Source organism: Fukomys damarensis, unplaced genomic scaffold (genome assembly GCF_012274545.1).
Source record: "Fukomys damarensis isolate Sample0158 unplaced genomic scaffold, DMR_v1.0_HiC HiC_scaffold_38, whole genome shotgun sequence".
Lineage (NCBI taxonomy): Eukaryota > Metazoa > Chordata > Mammalia > Rodentia > Bathyergidae > Fukomys > Fukomys damarensis.
Window position 1 is genome coordinate 27,414,787 of NW_022900950.1, and position 20,032 is coordinate 27,434,818.

Here is a 20,032-nt window from a genome sequence, read left to right on the forward strand (position 1 = left end):
TTAAAAAGCTCATTTCCCCCCTAAAATTCTCATTTAGGTTTGCTTCCTAATATGCTAAAGATCCATCTCACTATTTCCTATTGTCTATCTTTTATATTACTTTACTTATAATTTGGGTTTCTCCTATCAGAGAAATCATGTGACCTTTAAGTTTGTGTGTCTGATTTCCTTCACCCAGCATTATGGATTCAAGGTGCATCCATTTTCATCACATCTTTTTAGAAGGATACCAGTTAGATTGGATTAGGCCCTACTATTACCACTTTTATATTTCTTACCTTTTTGAAAGATGCAGTCACATAGTCTGAGATACTGGAGTTAGGGATTAAACATGAAATTTTGAGGGACAGAAAAAGTCCCACTATGGTTAATATCACATCTAATTACTTGATTTTTGTGAGGTACAGCTTTGGATATAAGTTCAGGAGTCAGCTCAAGGTTGGCTGTGCATAGCTTAAGATTGAATTTCAAAAAAGGTGACTGATTTGGTTTGTTTTTCTGGAACAAAAGGCTTTCATTTGTTTTTTTATTTCATTACACAGTCTAACAATTAACATTCTATGTTTTTGCCAATGCCTCTGTGATTGCCAGAGGTTCCCAAGCTATCTAAGACAGTCTCCATTGTCTTTAACGTTCAAATTGAAAATTAAATTGTTCTATATAATAAATGACAAATATACGTAACCCTTGGATGGGGACTATCACACTGTAGGAACTGACTACATGTTTTGAGCAAATTTTATGTATACAATATTCTTGTTTACAGACTTTATTTTGGTATTTAACAAGCAGCAAAGTGAGCTGGTACTACCTTTCAGAAAAGGTCTTTGTGGTATTTTCCCACTGACAACTGAGACTTAACAAAATAGCCACTTGTCAAAAAAAGAAATTCAAATAGCCAACAAAGTTTTTAAAAATGCTTAGCTATCAGGGAAAATACAAGTGGAAACCATAAGGAGATATCACTGCCCAAGTTAGAATAGTTATTATGGAAATGATTAAAAGGATAACAAATGCTCCTGAGGACATAAAAGAAGAAGCTCCTATAGTGTGGAGAGAGTATCATCACAGCCAGTGTAGAAAAGATTATGGCAGTTTCCTCAAGAAAGTAAAAATAGAACTATTTGAAAAGCCCATTTGCCCATCAGTGGGAAACTGTATAAAGAAGATGTGGTTTTTCTATAAAATGAAATATTACTCAGCCATAAAGAATGAGAAATTAGAGTCATTCATAGGAAAATGGATGCACATTGAGGCCATACTCTTAAGTGAAATAAATAAGTCACACATGTGTAAATACCAAATAGTTTCTCTGGTGTGAAAAACTACAATGATATATAAGATCCTAATGGTACAATTGACAATGTGAAATAGAAAGAAAAGGGCTAAAGGTGTAGGGGAAGTGGGAAGAGTAGGGGAAAGGAAATAAGGGAAAAGAAAAAATATGAGAAAATGACAAAAATGGAAATAAAATATTTGAAAATAGGGAAGGGAGGAGGAGAGGAGGAAGGCAGGGGTATGGGGAAGAAATGAGAATCAAGCCCTGTCATGTAAAGGTACAAGATCCCAATGATAAATGTAACCATACAGTATACCTAAAATGTACCAGTAAACTCAATGAGGAAAAAAATTATCTCCCTGTTGTACTTCTGGGTATGCATGCAAAGGAAATTATAACAGAACACCAAAGAGACTCCTGCATGCCTGTGTTTGCCACTGAACTATATACTTAGCTAAGACATGGAATTAATTTAAATCCTTATCAATGGATAACTCGATAAAGAAAATGTGATTTATATGCATATATGCACATATACACTGTACATTACTGAGCCATAAATTAATGATGTCCTAGAATAAGCAGCAGAATGGATAGAATTTTATGTATTACGTCAAGTACAAGAAGTCAGATGCAGAATGCAACTACTTAATGTTCTCTCTCAAGCATGGATGCTAAAAATAAGGTAATCTAGAATGCATTTTAGTGATTAATAGAAGATGGGGCACATGGGGCAAGAAAGGGCAAGAAGTTGCATAATGGATATCCAAACAGATAAAAGTAAAAACTTCTAGTGTTCTAGAGCACAGCGAGAGGACCACAGTTCACATTAACCTATTTATGTTTTATGAACTAGAAAAGAAGATTTACAAGCCTTCTGGCACAAAGTTATAAGGAGATGCATACAGTAATTACCCTTATTTGAATAACACATATTTTATACAAATGCTGAAATATCATACTATACCACATAACTATGTAGTTATTATACATTAAATACAATGTTTTTTTAAACTTTATTTAAGGAGGTTGCCTTAGCCATGTTCCTTATCACTGTGACAAGGTAACACCCACAACTCAGAAGAGAAGTAGTTTACTCTGTCTTACAGTTTTGGGAGTATTATTAGTCCATGACTGGCAGGCTCACAGGCAGAAGTGGCATGGCTGGAGTGCCTGTCATGGAGAAAAGGCAATCATGTCATGGCCTGCCAAAAGAACAAAGAAATAGGAACAAGGAAGGGAGACACACCCTTCCACTCTCAGTAACTCTCCTGTAACCAGGCCTTCTAAGAGCTCATCAGCTATGAGCTCCACAGCAGACTAATCCACTAAGAGCATGTTGCATCCATGATCCGATCACCTTTCAAAGACATGAGACCTATACTACGACAGAAATGAAAAGGTAATCACTCTGACTTGATTGTTATACACTGGATAGATGTATCAAATCATTATACTATACCCCATATATTTTTACAATTCAAATATTTTTAAATAAAAAATTAAAGACAGGACCACATCATGCATGAATTTTAAATTAAAAAAATTAAAGTAAGCAGATAAGGCAACCTGTGTTTAGTCATTCCAACTCCTTACTTGGAAGAAAATTTTTAGAAAAATCTGTTACAAAGAGTTGATTGAACTGCTAAGAGACAAACAGTTACAAGATAATATCACACATTTTAAAATGTCCTGTGTACCTTGGTTACATGTCAACTCTTTATTGGATTAATATGCTTACTTGGTCTTAGTTTACAGAATTTTTCCCCTTAAGACAAGAATTCTGAAACTCTAGTGGCACACTTTTAAATTTGTCTTTCTTCTCTGTGGCAGACTGAGTCCAAACAACAATTTTGTCCTTTTTCCCTTTCAAATGTTATTGAAAATAGACTTGCTCACTGAGTAGCCAACTTATCACACTTTAATCCTTCTGGAACTTCATTTGTGCCAAATATGAACTCTTTAAACACAGTTGCTAATAATGACCCAGACAGGCTGACTTTGAACTGGTGTCATACACTCATTGCTAGAATTCCTACAATCCTGAAGCTAGCACTTAGACTTGCAGTGTTTTTAAGATCCTGGGTGTTAGTAATAAAGAAGTCATAAATAATTCTTACTTGAAGCTCTCCCGTTTCCATCAGTACTTTTGACTTAATACAAAGGCATTTTAGAAGTGAGCCCTATTGCTGTCTAAGGAACAATGCAACGCTGTGGTAGGTCTATTTGAGACAAGATTTTACAGCTATGTCATAAAACATATCTGAGTAAAAACACATGGTTTCTAGATCATTAAGATTTTTCCAATTGAATGGGCCAAACTTCACAATGCAACAGAATTTCCTTTTTGCTTTGATACCTGTAATGAACAACCAAATATTCCCAGAAGGCCATGAATTTTAACAAAAGATTAACCATTCTCTAGAGACCGGTGCAAGTTCACTAAATACACAAATAAATTTATTTCCTGATTTGTTTGCTTTCCTGATTGTTACCACAATAAAACATGTACAAGTATGCAAAATTCAATCCAATCCACTCACTTGCTCATAGCATCTTCTGTATGGGGCTATCAGAGCTCACTTCCTGTCTTAATGATATATAAATATCTTCTCTAAAGCAGTAGGCAGAATGGTAAATGAAATAAACTGTCAAGAGGAAAACTTATTTTCTTACAACTCTGAAATAATTTCACAAATTTTCAGTACATGATACAACATTGTTAAATGCAGTTTTTCTGTTGTACATTTGTTCTCTAGACTTGTATATTCTAAATAAGTGCAAGTTTGTACCATTTGATTTACATCTCTCTACTTCCTCCCCATCCTTGGTAATCACTGTCTTTATTTTCCATGTATTTATCATGTTTTTAGATTCTTCAAATAAGAGAGCTTATATAGTATTTTTCTTTCTATATCCAAATATCATGCTGTACATCTTGAATTTATATAAAAAATTTTAAAAATCTGACTACATGTAACATACACCTGTGTTTCAGATTTCAGATTAATAGTCTAAGTTTAGTTTTGGTTAAAGAAAACATAATGTATTTAGCAATCATTCATCCCTCTTTGCAGTGATATTTTTATTGATTTACTGTTTAAAAATAACGGTCATTGAGGCCAGCAGGCCAAGAGGAGTGATGGAATGTGTTCTGCTCAGCACACAGGTGGTTAAAATATCTGAACTTCACACTCTTTTTATTATTCTACTATCCTCCCAACATACTCAGCCATGGACCCATGACTGCATGCTTGTGTTCTTCAGGTAATTTTATCCCTGAGCAGGGTCCTAGTTAACATTCACTCTTTGCCATATTCCAGCTTTGACCACAGAGTTTCAGATTCAGGGAAAAACTGGGAGTCAATCACAGGACAAAATCATTCAGTGAGTCCTCCAGCTAACTGTTTTTTAATGTTATTTGGCTAATCCTGGGTTCTTAAGTTACATTCCCTGCTGGTGTGCTTTTCTGGCCGTGGGTGGCCTGGGTAAGTAGCCCCCAGCTCCAGATAGACTACACACATGGGCCTCTGACAACAGAACTGCCCCCACCAGCTCTTGGCTGTGGTGGAGTGAGGTGGAGAGCTCCTTTCTGGTCACAGGCACAAACAGACCAAGCTGGTATTTCAGAGCATTAAACACATTCCAAAACTGGAACTTGAAATCTGTGAGCGACTCACATTTCACCTAGGAGACCAACCAAAATTCCTTGATGATTTTTATGTGTATACATGCACAAACACACATACACCCAGAGCAAGGAAGAAGAATTAACAAATCATCTTTCCATTTTAAACAAATAAGCTACTCAAATAAGGAACCCAGTATACCCTCATTACAAATCATTAATAAATTTTGATTTTGCAGTCCTGCAGTATAAAATTATTAATTACAAAAGTTTTATGATTCAAATAATAGGTACAGTATTAACATACATTGAGTTTCAGTAGTATATCATGCAGTATGCTAAGTGCTTCCCATGAAGCACTCAACAGCCCTTTGAGATGAATGGTGACACCAAGACCCAGGTAAATGTGTGATTAATCCCAGGACACAGCACAGGAAAGTGCTGACCTTAGGTTAGACCATAAGTCTGCTTCTGCAACACAAACTCAGGCAATGCAAACAAAATCCATCACAGAGTAACTTCTCAAAACCTCTTTACTACCAGTAATGTTACCAGAACTACAGGAAAAAGAATGATTGCTGTTATATTCAGGAAACTAATTATTCTGATAAGTATTTATGGGAGGAAACAGAATATTTGAATTATCTCAGTTAGCTAACTGGATGTTAGATGTGTTTTTTGTTAATCATATTAACTTTTTTTTCCAAATCTATTGGCTTCCCTATTTTGACTTTGCTCTTCTAAAATTATAAACTTCCAAGCCAAACAAAAATTAAAATTGAAACATTTTTTAAAAATTAAACAAAATGAACTAATGACTAAAGCTAGGTGGGCAATAAGATATTCTTATGAATAGGAATACTCCCATGTTTAATCTCTTTAAAGCATTTGACAGCGAAAATCATTCAATAATTCTACTGATTATATGTGAGACAAAAAATATACATCACTAAATGGAATTTTTATTAACCAGCCAAGTATTTTATATGCAGTAAGAAGTCCCTAAAATAAATAGCAAAGAAAAAAAGATTTTTGCCGATTGCAGAAAGTCACAAGCTTTGGACTTGAAGAAACTGGATTTTGATTTCCCATTATAGACATGGGATCATGGGAGGGTTATGTAACCTCCTTCAGTTTCCATTCTCTCACCTTTGCAGGATAGCTGTGTAAATTATATGAGATGATGTGTTTAAGAACCAAGTATATCTGGCATATATTATGTACCCATTAAGTGGTAATTTTCCATTTTCTGAATATATTTGGGGATCAAAACACATTCTTCGGATGAAAGCACAGCTATGGAATGTCATGGTGGGCTTTGTTCTTGGAATTTGGGAAGTCAAGGGCACAACTTCTCAACTTTCTTCCATTTTGTTACAGATAGGTGTAACTATGTAAGAAGGAAGTGGATGCTAGGTATGGCCTGGTGTGCCCATAGGAGGATGAGGAAAGATCAGAAAGGGTAAGGACAAGAGAAAACTGCCAACAGGAAAGTGGACAGACATGCTGTAGAGTAGCACAGCTGTGCAGGTCACAGAGGTGAGAGGTCTGCAGTCCCTGCTCAAGGATTTCACTGGTCCCTCCCCCTTTTCCATCTGCCAGCAGAACACACACACACACGTGCGCGCGGAGCTCACTGCAGCACACCCTTTTGGGGCAGTCAGCTTCAGATAAATGGTGAAATAATGGGGGAATAGTGAAAAGAGACAAATTCTTGTAGGGGTTAATATAGAAATCTGACAAAAAACAGAGTAACAAAGAAAAAGGAGAAGTGTGTTCTTGAGAAAATATGATCAGGGAGCTTAACATCTCCAACTTCTTTTTCCATGTCTCTAAAACTTAGTCAATCACCCTCATAACTACCACTAAGAAATTTACATTAAATCACTTGTCCCACCCTCATGAGGAACAGGCTTAGCAATGAATAACAATGGAGAGTGAACAATAGTTTCAGTTTTATTTCTTCAAATAATTTACCAACTTTATTTTGTTCTGCATGGGAGGGAAAACAGTGTCTGCTGGAAATACAAAGATGGATGAGACATCCTCTGGTCATTTGGGAGCTGGCAGTCCCAAGTGGAAACCAAAGTCAAATACAGAAATTGGAATATGCAGATAGATGTAAGAGAGGGTTGAGTGTGCCAAAGCCAGCCTGAGGCAGTCAGGAGGCATTCTTGTTCATTTTGAGTGAGTCTTTTTTTTTTTTTGGTACCAGGGATCAAACTCGGGCCCTTGTGCTTGCAAGGGAGACAGCAGAACCACTGAGCCAAACCCCTGACCCTGTTCTTTATTTTAAATAAATAAAAATTGTTGGGTGGGCAACAATTGGGACATTCACTCTTATTTTTTTATCTAGTTAGAGGCATTAAAATATACTTAATGGGGTCTGGAGATTTAGCTCAATGGTGCAGCCACCTGCCTCAAAAGTACAAGGACCCAAGTTGGATCCCTGGTACAAAAAATAAATAAATAAATAAAATTTTAAAAAAGAAAGAGAAAGAAAGAGAGAGAGAGAGAATATATATATACATACAATTGATAGGTTTACCAGAAGGCAGAGAGTATCAGCCAACCCAGCGTCCAAAGTGACACATGGCTATGTGCTTCACAGAAATCCCAAATCTGGTAGCGGCCATAGGACATTGCCCACAATAAACAGATCCAAAAACGAACTTCAAACACTCTGTATTGTTCCTTTGCCCAGTTAAAAAAATGACATTTATTTGACAGATGTCACAGTCTAGTTAGATGTTGTGTCCTGGTGACTGTGGCTGAAATTCCTAGGCATTCTGGCCCCATGATTCTTAGCTATGCATCGTAAGTCATCTGAGCACACAGAAATGAAAAGAAATGTGCTTTACAGCCCCAAACTAGAGCTGTGAGTTTGCTCGGTTTCTCTTATTAGCCTAATTTAACAGATTAAAGTATCTGTAATCAGAGTTCATTTTTAAATTTTCTAGTAGTTTCAAATACTTTATATTTCAGCAAAAGCCCTAGAAAATAATAAACATGGGATCAAATGTGTATGACAAAGGGAAGTTGCCATAGGACTGTCCCACTTTCTCTATAACTTTCTTTCATCTTTCCCTAAAGCCCCACTCATTCCTGAACACACACTACATGTACACACACACACACACACACGTATATGTTTGCATGTATGTATATGTGGATATATATACATGCATACACAGATGTATAAAATAACGTGGTATCTTTTATTATATATCAATGAAAATGTTTCATTATTATTGAAAAATAGTGCTTTCTTAGTGCATCAGTCATTTAACAAAATTTCAGATTCTTAGAATACAGAATTAATTACCTTTGCAAATGAAGATATTAAAGCTTTACTTTGTTAATGTACTTACACCAAAGCACTCTGAAGTGAAGTACAGGCAGGGGTAGAATTAATAATTATGCTTTACATTTCATCTACTCATTGCTCAGCACTCTTGCCAAATTATAAAAAGCAAAGGAAACATCCCATTTAACTCCTAAATATAGAGTAGCTTGCAATTCCTCTGGACTCCTGGGTAGCATCAGCCTGTTCAGTGTACCAGCATGATAGTGATCACCTAGCTTCAGAGGCACCCTTTGGAAGACATGATGCTATTTCCATACAGAAATCCATCTTGCTACGTGTGATGTTTTGTTTTCATTATCAAGACGACAGCTCATGCTATGAAAATGGCTGATGAGACATTTTAATAGTGCTGTGTGAGCTCTTGATAATGGTGCCATTAATCTTAGCATCACTCAGACTTGAACAGACTCTAGCAGATCGTCTGCAGTGCCGAGTGGTTGATTTAATTATTTTTTAGCTGTCCCTGATTAGATGGGAGGTAATGCAATAGCAGATGTCACCCACAGTGGCCCTCTGCCATAAATAACTGCCTGCTGCTTTGTCCCCCACCCACCCTGATCCTCCTTCCGCTTCCTCTGCCACTGCTTGTGGGATCTTGTCTGAAGTCTGCTATGTGCACTACTGTAACAGAGGAGATGAGAGATTACAAAGTAGGTTGAGTTGTCATTGGGGCCAAAAAGAAAAGTCATTTGTACTCAATGTTCACTTCCAAGCCTTGGAATTTTTCATCAGTTTTTCAGTCACCCTGAATCTGTTGTGGAATTCAAGAAACTTAATAATTATGCCACAGAAAGGAATTATTACAGATGTGGACATAATTCCTTTGCAACAGTCCTTTTACATTTTAGAAAAATACCTTCCTTTGAAGAAGAGATGTCCATAAGGGCCTATTGGCTCCTACTAATAATACATATTTTTGATTTTTTTAGTACTTCAAGCCTGCTTCTGGCAATCCAGCAGGAATTTGGGTAGGAAAGTTTTGAGTTAGATATTTTTATACAATAAATTTTAGCTGACAGGTCAAGCACTCAATTTTATTACCATGCCTAATTTTCCCAGGCACATACACTGTAGATTCAGAGGCCACTCCCTGGCCCCAGACCTGCATTGTACACAGACTCTGCCAAACCTTTTTTAGTGAGTTCAAACCTTTTTTAGTGGAGTTTTTAGTGAGTAATTACTTTTCATATAGAAAATTGACTTATTTTGAATCAAAGGATACAAATATATATGAGACAAATGCCATGAGTAAGAACATTCATGAACACAATTTTATATGACTGAAATGTTATCAGTCACTGTTAACTATTTTTTAAAATAAAGTGTGATCTAATCATTTTTATTCTTGTGAGGTAAATACAGTTGCTGAGGAAGAGGAGAGGCTAAGGTGTTCTAATTAATACACAATGTCCCCATTACATCTTCACATTAGAAAGCTTTTCTGCAGTGTAATCTTAGTGGGTAAGAAGTAGAATATTTTTATTATACCACCCTTTATCTCAGGAGAGAGCACAATTTACACTGCTGGCCACAATTGCCTTTCACCTTGCAATACTAAAGAAAAATGGACATTTTATGTTGTCTGAGGTCAGACAATCAGGGATATGCCATGTAGGATATCAAGCAAAAATAGCAAAATTGCTACCTGCACCTTCTATAAACTCTTCACTCAGAAATTCCCTTGGCTTTTCTACAACTTCTTCCTGCCCCACTTCTCTCTGTCTGTGGGAGCTTCTTTTGCTTCAAATCAAGAACAGAGGCAAGTTACATCATGAGCTGTAACTTCAGGATATAATCATCCAGTGTCCATTTTTTTCTTTCACCTAACAAGGAAGTATTTATTTACCTCTATGTCGGACACAGCCCTGTAGAGATGTTCCTCAACTTAAAATGAAGTCATGTTCTGACAAAGTCCTTAGTAAGTGGAAAAAAATCATAAGTTGAAAAGTAATGTGCCTCTTTCCTGAACTTCCTGGCTCAGAAGAATAGCAGGGTGGAGTGTGGCTTTTTCCCTCCACAGCACAGATCTGACAGGGAGCTGCAGGTTCTACTATGCTCAGCATGGGGGACAAAGGATCAGACCTTATATTATTAGTCTGTGAAGAGATCCAAATTCAGAATTTCAAGTACAGTTTCCATTGAATGCACATAGTTTTTTGCACTATTGTCAAAATCGTAAGTCAAATCATTGTAAAACTGGGACTGATTGTGTTTTGAATACCCCTGTGAACTAAGTAGTATTGCCTGAGAAGTGGCCCCACCACTTATATTACAAGGCATCCTGTAGTTGACTAGCTTAACCGCTCTGTGCCTTTTGTTCCTGGTGCTGAAGTTTGAATCCCCGGTCCTCGCACGTGCTATCTACTTGTCTCACCAGTGAACTGCACCTCCAATCCTCTGCACCTCAATTCCCCACCTGTCAAGCAGGTAACCTAACAGTGTTTGCCGCGTATGGTTGCAAACAGAACATGGAAACACAGCTTTACCTTTTGGAAGTGCAGAAATTCAATACCCATATATTTTATGTTTCTCTGTATGATAAAGTTTTCCCTGAAGATTTTCACATGCGCACACTTGTTTTGTCTTCCTGCAGTACTTGTGTGTAGTAAACATTATCTCTCTTCAAGAGCTGTGAAAACGGAAGCCTAAGGAGGAATAACAGCTTAGATTCATGTCCCCACTGTGCCCCTCAGCACAGGACAGTGCTTCTGGACAACACTGCCCATCGCCTAGAGCACCACATAACGACAAAAACATGTCAAAATTAGCAGGCATCAGATTATAGCCTTGGAGTCCTATTTTTGTCTATAGACAATTATCTGTGTGCTCTGAATTGCCTGGCCAGCTTTTCTTAATTCAAATCCTCCAATGCCAGAAATCCTAATATTCACAACCCATTCCTTGATGGTAAAAATCGACCTTTTCTTTTGGTATTTATCAAAAGTAGATCTAGACTTACAAGTGGGAACATATTTAATAGACAAAGCTCCAAAGTGCTTGATATCATCACGTTCACTCTTGAAAGGAAAAGGCTGAATGGAATGAGAGCTCCAGAGTCTGGGAGAAGGGAGGCGTCAAGGACAACAAAGGGAGAGCAGGAGCCCGCTGCCACGTAGCCCTACAGCATCTCAGTCGCCCAACCTCCCTGCCTCCAGGAAAGGCCAGGGATTGCCTGGGTGGGGTGAGGTGGGGTGTGGGTGTGTGTGACAGCACTCATTCAGTCCAGATACATTCAGGGCTTATCATCCCATCTGACTGGCTCTGCGCAATCGAATTTACACTTTTATTAATAAAAGTGCCCTTGCTGTTCCTTTGGCTATGTTAATAAACCAAACCTTGCCTCTTGATTGAGGCTGATCCATCAGGACCAGCAGCAAAGGGAGCATGAGTCTCATTTTTAAAAATATTAATGTGCAGTTTAATTACAAGAATTTGCATTCCAGTGATGTTAAATCTTCATGCTGAAGGACACACAAGGCAGAGACTGCAAACGCGGAGCGACCGTCACTGCACAGGAACGTGTGGACTCAGTGTGCAGGCATGCTGCAGTGGCCGGGGGGCCTTTTAGGTAATGTCTAGTAATAGCTGGCTGCAGTTTGAGATTTTGTGGAAAGAGCAAAGCTGAGGGCTTGAATTTTCTGTAAAGGCAAGGAGTCATGGTCCAATGGACACAATAGAGCTTATGTCTGTGTGTGTGAATTTTTTTTTGCTACTTTTAACCAGCTTCACGGAAAAGTTCAACTGGTAGACTGGTTATTAATACATTCAAAGGGTTCCAAACTACATATGGGATTTTTTTTCTCTACAAAATGTACAAAACTTTCTTTTATGTAATATTTTTTGTTTCAAAACTGAATATGTTTGCTATAGAAAAATAATCAAAGTGAAAGAAAGTAACAATAGCTTATACATGTGTATTATTTCTATCTATAACATATATTTAATATCAAAAATGTAAAGTTTTATTGTCCTAGAATAGTATTATACACTACTTTAATTGATTATCAATATACCAATTTGTAAGCATGCCAGAACTAATTTTTAAAAATATCAAATACAGCATAAGAAACTGGATCACTAGCAAAGGTGTTATGCAAATTTTTTAAAAAGCTATAAGAGCATAATAGTGTATGTCTGTGCTATTGAGAAATAAATTCTTAGACAGAAAATAGCCACATCCTAAGTTTGCTAATGCTCTAAAAACATTACATATTACAAACTCGCTCCACACAAAGTTTGTAGCAAGCAATAATCATGAATATGTGTTCTAAATAAGTGCCCATTTTGCCTTGTACCTGGCTAGCTCTCCGAATAATTAAATTTTACCTTCCTAAATTATATAGAACAATATATTTTTATAAAATTGAAATTATATTTTCATTCTCCAAAATGCTTACTTATTTGCTTTTCTCATTTTTCTACTGGATATATGACATTTTCTAATTTATGAAGAAGAGCTTTTTATATTATATTCTTCTAATGTTCTTATATTTATATTCTTGATAATCCTTTGTGTATATTTTTGTTTTTAATTTTGCTATAGTGAAATTTAAGGTACAGAAGATTATTAAGAATAATATATAAATATTTTTCTTGGGTCATCATCTTTGATGCCATGCTTACAAAGATCTTCCTACTTCCTAAAATATATGAATAATTGTTTACATTTTCTCACATACTAAATACATATGTAATTTCATTTTGTAAGAAAAAGAAACTTTAACTTTTAAAAGTTTTTTGTCATTCATTGTGTTTCTATCACTTATGAAGGATTCAGCATTCCCCTGATTTGCTAATCTTTATAATATACCTATAAATGCATTTTTTACTACATCTATTATTCCACATGAATCTTGAGAAAAGTTAGTCATTCTAAATAGCTTTAAAATTTTGACCAGAATTTTGTTTAATGGATATGTCATATTTGGAGAAATTTGCAGTATGTTTATTTAGATTTTATATCTCTTAAGTGTGATTTTGAAATGGCAATACACATGTTTAAATGTGGCCATTAACATTCTCTTAAATGTGTCCCTCACTGCTAGAGAAAAATAAGTGCTAAGAAAGTTCTTATGTTCTAAATATACTGTTTGATTTGTAAACAGAATCATTCTGACTTATTTTCAAAGGATTTAAGTGCACTTTGAACCTACATAAATGAAAATAATAAACTTTCTCTTTTCTAATTTTCTAATTTGTAATAGTAAGAAATTTTAATTACTTTTTATCATGTTAAGCAATTATATCCTCTTATTTTTATTAAGTGTTTAGATTATAGTTAATTTTATTCTGTCTTTATTAAGTATCATTAGGATTTTGGTAAATTCTGAAGACTTATTCAGATGCTTATAATCTACTTTAAACTTTCAGTAACAGTCTGTCAAAGTTGAGTTGGACACACAATTAATTACCTCAAGACAATATTCCAGCTGTTGCTGAAATTGGACCATGCAGTTAACTGTGGCCCAAGAAAATGTGAGCAAAGCTTGGCTGGCTTTTGTGAAGGTGATTCATTTCTGGAGACTTTCTCTTCCTAGAATGTGAAGAAATATCATCCACTGGAGTAACCATGGACTGAGAAATGGAAGCTCTTTGATAAGTATAGCTCAGCTCTCTACCAGACTGAAAACCCATCTTAGCTCAAGAAGCTCAGTAATTCACCAGTGGAGATCATCATCTTCCTCTAGCTTTTTAGGTTAAGGACTAACACACATATTTATGCGTATATGCATTAAATATATATTTATATGTATTTGTAGTTTTATTTCATTTTTATTGATTTATATTTGCAATACATACTAATTACAGTCATGTAGGGGAATTTTTACATATGTATATCACAGGGGGAAACATTTCTTTCCTTCAACACTTTTGTCTATAATATGAACTAAAATCATGTAACTTTTTATCTAGAATGTTGCTAGCTATGGTCAAGAAGGGCACTGAAGCTAGTATAATTGTTTAATAGGATGCTAGGTGTATTTCCTGCTATTTAACAGGGTTTTCATATGGACCTCCATGAGTGGCCTGATCCGTGCTTGGAAGAGGCAGGCTGACCTAGAACACAAGACTCGAAAGTCAAACATCTTGGATTTGAATCATGTTTATGTCCCTTAGTGGCTCCAACTTTGAAAATATTTACTATCATTGTACCTTATTTCCTTTATGTATGAAATTGGGAAAATTATTGAAGATATCACCATGTTGACACAAGAATGAGATAAGTCAATGTGAATAATGAACTTCAGACAATAGCTGATGCCCAGGAAATGTTTGATCAATAATGTCACTGTAATTCATGTGATTGTGTTTACTTCTGTTGTAATTATTGCCAAGGTAACTGCACTATCTAACTATTGAATTAATTTTTGTCTTTCTTTTGTATTTATATTTTTATTTTTAACATGGAACAGCTCAACTAATATAGCTACCATCCATATTTTTTTCATTGTTTATTGGTACTTTTTAGATATACAGTACAGTTACATTCATCATTGAGATCTTGTACCTTTACATGATATCTTGGCTCTCATTTTCCCCATACACCTGCCCTCCCTTCACCCCCTCTACCCTTTCCTATTTTCAAAGACTTCATTTCCATTTTTTCCTTTTCTCATGTTTTTTTTATTTTCCCTTCTTTCCTTTCCACTACCCTTCCCAGTTCCCCTACTCCTTTAGCCCTTTCTTCCTATTTCACATTATTAATTACACAATTTGAACCTTATTTACAGTTTTAGTTTTTCACACCACAGAAACTATTCAGTATTTACATATATTATCCATATTCTAAAGACTTTTTTCCACAAATTTAACTTAATCTAAAGAAGTTATTCTACTATTCTTTCTCTTGTGCCACAATTATTTTACCTTTCTCATTGGTCTGATTCTAGGATTGACTCTTCCTGAAAATTGTCTAATCTGAATCATCACTATAGAGTTAAGGATTCTTTTCTTTTTTTTTTTTTCATTGAGTTTATTGGTACATTTTAGGTATACAGTATACCTACCCTCATCATTGGGATCTTGTACCCTTACATGATATATTTTGGTTCTTATTTTTTCCCTATATCCCTGTCCTCCCTTCCACCTCTACACCCTTCCCTATTTAGAAAGGCTTTGTTTCCATTTTTCCTTTTCTCATATTTTTTCTGAAAATCTAAAAGTGTAAATAAGTTTCAAATTGTATAATTGCTAATGTGAGATAGGAGGAAAAGAACTAAAGGAATAAGGGAAGGAGGAAGGGTAGGGGAAAGGAAGGAAGGAAAAAGAAAAAAAATATGAGTTAAGGATTCTTGAAAGTTGATATTTGCCTAAAATGAAGTTTGGAAGTACACAGATGTGGGTTTCATATTTTGTCTAAGGTCCCCAAAATTGATCTCTGCTACATTAAAATGAAACTTATTCTTGAAACTATTAAAATTTCTCACCTTCACTTCGATTTTTTCACTCAAGATACATGACTAGAAAACAGCTGTCTATTCATGCACCTGAGTGATTATCATAAAACAAATGTAAACTAAATAAAGGTAGAGAACCAGAGACAAATAACCCTACAGCATTTTTCAAGCCATGTGGAAAAGGTTTTACTACCTTCTCCTGTCATATTCTCAAAGCTACTGGAAATCTATGTATTGAAAACATTACGAGAAATATAATTATCTATATTTATCTACCCCATTGTCAAGAAAACAGCAGTTGAAATGATCATGTTGTATGGAAAAACTTTTATGATTTTTGTAATGAATTATTTCCCTTACAAAAGACAATGAATAATAAATGTCAGAATTTATGATATGACTGTATTTGGGAATAGACTCATTGAATATATGCTAAAATAAGAGGAGGTCATTCTGGATTAATATGAGCCCAAATCCCATGGTCACTGTGTTCATTTGAGAAATCAGAAAAAGGTTTGTACACGGAACCATAGAAAAAGAAGCCAGTGTAAAGACAGAGGTAGAAATGCAGCCATAACAATGTCAACGATTGCTGACAACAAAAAGTTAAGAAAGGAAAGGAGGAACTGTGGCCTTGAGAGGGAGCATGTGACCTTCTAACACTTTAGTTTCAGCTTCTAGCTCCAGAACTATAAAGAAATAAATGTCTGGGTGTTTGTTTGTTTGTTTGTTTGTTTTGATACTGGGATAGAACTCTGGACCTTCTGCTTGCAAGCAGGCGGCAGAACCACTGAGCTAAATCATCGGCCCTAAATTTCTGTTATTTTAAACCATGTAGTTTATGGCCTTTGTGAAGGGAGCCCTAGAAAATTATTATAGTTTTTAGTACCAGGAAGTGGGTCGCATGAATAATGAATATGGAAACAGCTTTGGAATGAACAGTGGGCAAAGGCTATAAGAATTTTTAAAAAGAATTTTGAAGCATATGACAGAAAAAGCCTAGATTTCTTAGAAAAAGTTGTTGGTAGAAATATGTACATTAAAGGAAGTTCTGATGAGGGCTCATAAAAGGGTGATAAACACAGGAAATCCTTCTATATTCTAAAGGAATATCTATATAAAGATAATTTTGGAGAGACTATGTTACTGGAAAATAGAGCAAGTACAGTCCATATTATTAAGTCACAGAAAACTTGAATGGGTTATATTTTACCATTGTAGATAAAGTAGAAGTGATGAACTTGGCTGTTTAGCTAAGATTTCCAAGCTAAGGTGTAGCCTGGCTTCTTGTTGCTTGCAATAAATTGTGAGAAGAAAGGAATGAACTAAGGGAGCAATAATTAACAAAATGGGAACCAACACTTACAGATTTGAAAAAGTCTACTCTATCTACGTCACTGAAGATTCAGGTGCAAACACCAAGAATGTGTGTGAATAGCCTTCTTCAGGAGAAGTAGGAATGGAATCAAAGAGGCAATTTAGCAGGCAAATGAATTTATCCAAGAAAAATCCCCTCATCTGCTGGCATGAATTACCTTGATGCTCATGGAACACACAAGTGTCTTGAGAATATTATGCAGAAAATTTCTGCTAGAAAGAGACCATGGTGGATGAGAGGTAGCAGTTTTCACAAGAGAGTTGCAAGACACACACCAAGATCTACAAGTACTCAGAAATGGGAGGTAAACAAAACATTCAAATGTGGGAAAGCAAGTTGAAGGAGAAGCCCACCCAATGAGTTTCAATATCAAGGCCATTTAGAGAAAGAAGCAGGGACATCTTCTGTTCTCAGCACTGTTTATCACCTAAATTTGGTTAATACCTTGGTAAAGAACCTAATCCTCTGAAGGAAGAAGACAAGTATAGCAGTAACCAGCAGGCTGTTGTAGTTAGAATCGAGTCTAGCATCATCACCCAGTGTCCACCTATCTTAGCTATATTCCCATATAGATATAAGTCTAGCAAGCAAGACATTCCAAGGAGAGGATTCCATGATTAGGACACTAAGGAAGCAGTAGGCCAGAAAGTCACAAGAATACAGTGACTTAGGACTGGCAAGTCCTAAGGACAGAAAAAAGACATAGTTCTGGTTAGTGACCTGGAACCAGACAGTGAGTCTCAAGGGTAAGCAGCAGCTTGGTCAATGTGATCTGGGGGTGAAGAAAAGACAGTGGAGCAGTACCACAGTGAGCACTCTACCACTCCTACCAAATGCCACCATGTTCTCTGTCTGTACTGTAACTTACCCAACACCTGCTCTCCAAATTTCACCCAGCTTCATGCCTGTGAAGACTCTTTTCCATGTCCATCAAAAGCTGCTGAGCTGCATGTCCATGTACCACCCTTCCCACTGGCTCCCAATCACTCATGAAACCCAAGCAGAAAGGCCTTCCTCCATGGTACTCTATGAATCACTAAATTTGTGTTGTTGTACAGACTTTTTGAGAAGTATAGAGAGTTTGCCATAGGCAGGAAGGCAGAGAGGAGAAGCAGCAGAATCAGAGGTATTACTGCCCAGCACATTTGCCAAGAGATGTAGAAAAAGCAAACATAAGGCACAAGTATGACTGCAGTGGGAAGGGGAAGGAAACTGAGGAATCCCGTAGATCAGTGGAAGAGTCGGTGCCTGAGCAGCCCCACTGTGCTCTGCTTGATACAGTTGAAAGTGTTTGATCATAACTCAGAGGCAAAAAACCTTCAGCTAGTCACAGAAGTACAGGTGAAATCTAATAGAGTTCTGATTGCAGAAGGAACAGGAAGCAGGCTCAGCTGTTTGCCCAGAACTTCAAGTCTCTTTATTCACTGGTAGGCATAAGAACAAATCATTACAGGGGAACCAGCTAAAGTACTAGTTCATACATGGAACCACCTAGTCACAACCATGAGGGTGGAGCTCAATCCCCCTCGATTGCTGCAAGAAAAGGACTCTTCATTTTTGAACTATGGGAGAAGAGCACACTGGTTAAATTCAGATTAAACTATAATTAGGAATGAGAAGACTGTTTAATTTGGTATTTGTGAGAGGTTCTTTTTTCTTTTCTTTTTCTCCTTTCATCTGATATGATGTTTGTATATGTGAAATAGAGAAGATGAATATAGCATCTTTCATGTCTGGGTAACAAAAAGTTGTATTGCATAGGCCAGGGATGTGACTCAGTGGTGTTGTGCCTGCCTGGCAAGGTCTTGAGTTCAATTCCTGGTTACCCACCCCTCCCAAAAAAAGGAGTATTGGAAAGTCCAACTCGAGCTTTCTGTGAAGCATATTAATTGTTGTCAACCTTCTTAAAATTTCTCCTAATCTTGAATTATACTTCCTTCCCTCTTCTACCTTTTTCCCATTCCCAAGAATAACCTTTCAAACCTCCTAGTTTTTTATTTCAACTCAGACATAAAATTAATATGTGCAAAGTCCTATCCCTTTCTTTCATTTGCTGTTACCTCCTTTTTCTTCCTTCTTTCATTTTAAACTATTTTCTTCCTTTTCTTCATTCTGTCTCCCCTTACCCTCCACATCTCAGCCTATTATTTCACTGTATTTCTGGGATATTAAAAAAACAGTGGGGAATTTTCAAAAAACGTTTAAAAACATGTGGTATGGTTGGTTCTGGAGATGCCAATATGACTGGTAGTTGCTTCACAGCGACCAGGAATGGCCCTATTATATTGACTGGGTTGAAGATGTGCAAGGTCACCAAAACATAAGTAAAGGCAAAAATCACACCTCAGGGAATGGACAGTAATTAAGCGATCTCCACAATAGTGACAGTTTTTCCATCCAAACTGATCTTCAACCCTCAGAACAAAAACAATACAAACAATATACAGAAGACAATAAGATGTAGCCAAGAATTTTTAACTCTCCAAATGCTGATCTCATGAGTAGTAGGGTAGAGGAAATTTCAGGCAAATTTTTTTTTAAATCCAATAATTAAAATATTTGAAAGAATCAAAGAAGAAATAAATCTGAAGCAATTCAGTGTGAGCTCAAAGAAGATATAAAAATGATTAAGGATTTAACTAATGTATTCATTAAGCTTAAGAAAGATACAAACAAAGTGCTGAATTAATTGAAGATAAAGCAAAATATAGTTGACCACTTTTGCAAAGAATTAGAGATTATGAAAAGGAACCAAGCAGAAATCAGTATTTGAAAAATTCAACTGAAGTGGGGGCAATAGAAATAACCAATCTGAGGATAGACTATCAGAACTTAAAGACAAGATTAATGTAGTAGCTGGTAATGTAATATCACTTCTCAGTGATACTTTAAAAACAAGACCCCAAAGAAGCTGGATCTGAAAGATAGTAGAGAGTAGAGGACTTAAAAAAAAAAAAAAAAAAAAAAACAGCCAAAATATAGG